Genomic DNA, 2,917 nt, shown 5'->3' on the forward strand with positions numbered 1-2,917 from the left:
GAGAGATCAATTACACTCTATAATTCTAAACCCACCAAATAAATTCACAATATGAGCTAATATGAAATTAATAGCAACATAGAGTTTAAATGCCAATACCTAATGTTAAGAAACAAAATCAAAGAGAGCGGCATGTAGAATAACCAGCCAAAATAATATTTTTTTATAAAATTTATTACATATGTTCCGGGTGTAATTCCAGAGCAAGTATTGTTACCACCCGTGGCTTGTAGAATGATGTCTCGAGTTGGATTCCTCACGTCTCTATCGTTCCTCTCGGCCTCACCTGCAACAATGAACGAACTGAGGGCTTGGCTTTGTGCCAAGCGTACTCACTCCGACGCTCAAGTCAGTGAACTTAGTGGGATAAGTTGTTATTACTCGGCTAAGGATGTATTGTAGAGAGATAAGGAAGATATTACCAGATGAATAGTGATTCTTAGGTTAATTTGTGGATCCTTTCCTCAATGAAGGTTGAGGAGTATTTATAGACTTTCACCTTTTGTCACGTAGTGGCCAAGTGGCCAAGTGGCTAGCAGGTGGAAAGACCGTTCTACCCTCGGCCGATGGACCAATGGCAGGCCGGCCGAGGGTCTTGGATATGAGTACGCGGATATGTGCCCCGGCTGGCTAGTTGCTAGGCCGAGACCCAGGTGTCAGGCCGATGGGTTGCATCGGCTAAGCTGTCTGAGTCGTTGACTTGTTGTGGATATCTTTGACCTTGCTCAATATGTTGACTTGGTCAGCGGTGCAGAATATGCCCCATCAATTTGCCCTCAGCGTAGTCTATGCCGTGGTATGGGCTCCGATGTATGCTGAGCGTATATTCTGCGAAAGTAATTTTTGAAACTTTTCTGTATCGGCTTCTTCTATCTCGGCCTGGTTCTTATCAGGCCGTACCATATATATCCCCCCTCCGTATGGATGTGTAAAGGGCATCCGATGTGGAAAAGGAAGTGACGCCGGCCGAGACCGGGGTTGGGAGTGCTTATTGTTTTTGATTGCCCCAGTGCCGGTGCTCCTTAGCATGGTTGATCCTGTGGCCGGCGGAGAGCAGATACCTAGGAATTTGTTGAGGAAGATGAAAGGGCAGAGATATGAAAGGGCGTGTTGAAGACGCTTGATCACTGTTGCGTTGATTGACGTTTAATCGTTGCGACGATTGACATTCCGTGGTTGCATGTCCGACACGTGTCTCGCTGGCGATTGGTGACGCTTCATGGGTCATTTCTCGATTGGTCCTTCTTTATGGGCTTTTTTTCTATAAATAGGGCGGTTGTTCCGTGAATTTGGCCACCAATTTCATTCTCCAAAATTTTCTTCTCTCTAAACTTCCAAGGCCTTCTTTGTCTTCTAACTTTCGGGTTGCTACTCCGTGAGTGTTTTTCTTCAAGGTAAACAAACAAATTTCCTTTCTTCTCTTGTTAAATAATCATTGCTATCATGTCTTCTGCTGACGCTGGGACTAGCGCTTCGGCACTGGGGGGTTCCCCGTCGCGTCTTGATGGGGAGGGGATACTAGAGGCCATCCCGATAAGGTTTGGGGGTCCTAGGTCTCCCTCTCCCGTAGTTGATCCATTAATTTTGGAGGAGTTGGAGGATGAGGATGATGATGCTGATGATGATGAGAGGACTCCTTCTGATGGTGAGAGGACTCTTTCTGTTGCTGAGAGGCCGCCTATCCCGGACCATGGCGAGGCCTGCACAACTGGTCTTGATCGCGCCTGGACTAATAAATTCGCCAGCTGTTCCGGCGGGACTCTTTTCGAAGGCCATTTCTCCTTCGGTGATGGGTACAAGATCGTTATCCCTGAGGAGGGTCAGGCGGTCTGTTGCCCTCCCCCTGGTCACATCGGCGTGTATATCAGGCATCTGGAGTATGGGCTCCGGTTTCCTCTGAATGAGTACGTCGTGGCCATCATCAAAGCTATGAACGTTGCTGTGGCCCAACTGCATCCGTTGGCCATGAGGACGATAGTTGGCTTTGTGTGGCTTTGTCTCTTTAGGGGGGAGATCCCAACAGTAAACTTATTCCGCCGCCTTCACCATCTACGGCCTTCGATCTCCGGTAAAGTGGGGTGGTACAGCGTGCAGACGGAGCCAGGCGTTGTCTCCGTGTCCAAGCTTACTTCTTGTAAGGACTGGCAACGGCGGTGGGTGTACGTCCAAGTGCCTGAGGACTACCCATTGCCTCGGTCCTTCCAGAGCCTTGTTTACTTTCGGTGTGAGAGCCGGGAAGAATATGAGAAATGTATCTCCCGGGGTAAAGTTAAGATGGACGCTTCGATGGTCCCTCTTACTGCGGAGGAAGAACGGGCGAGGCAGCTGTTTGATGCTGAGAAAGGATGGCTGCCCCCGACTCAGATTATCCTGCAGGATGAGTCTTTTTGCCGCGTCGGCCTCATACCGGCCCTCAATCAGGGTGAGTGGGGTCGGTGTGAGGCCCATCTTTGCCTGTTGTATTCCTGTTTTAGAGCTTTGTTTCGCTTCCTTTATGTAACTCTTGCTTGATTTCTTGCAGACTGGTTTGGCCAGGGTCTGTCCGAGAAGACCTTAAAGAGGTTGGGGCTTGATAAGGACGGGAAGGTTGTTCAACGGCGTCCTACGGCTAACAAGCTTGATCGCAGAGTGGCTCCCAAAGAGCTGATGGATAGGCAGCTGAAGGCTTTGGATCCGGAGGCGGCCCAGGCACGGGTTCTCGGAGGCGTGCCGAAGAGAACGAAGAAGGCGGCGTCCAAAACGGCGGCGGCGTCAGTGCCAGCCCCATCCTCGACTCCAGCGGTCCCGAAGGATCATTTGGAGGTCGTCGATATCACTGGTGGGGTGGTGACCGTTGCTCAGGTCTCCTCTCCTCTGAGGAAGAGGAAAGTGCCACCGTCTGCTTCCACCGTTGCTGGGGAGAAAACTGCCCCAACCG

Source organism: Silene latifolia, chromosome 11 (genome assembly GCF_048544455.1).
Source record: "Silene latifolia isolate original U9 population chromosome 11, ASM4854445v1, whole genome shotgun sequence".
Lineage (NCBI taxonomy): Eukaryota > Viridiplantae > Streptophyta > Magnoliopsida > Caryophyllales > Caryophyllaceae > Silene > Silene latifolia.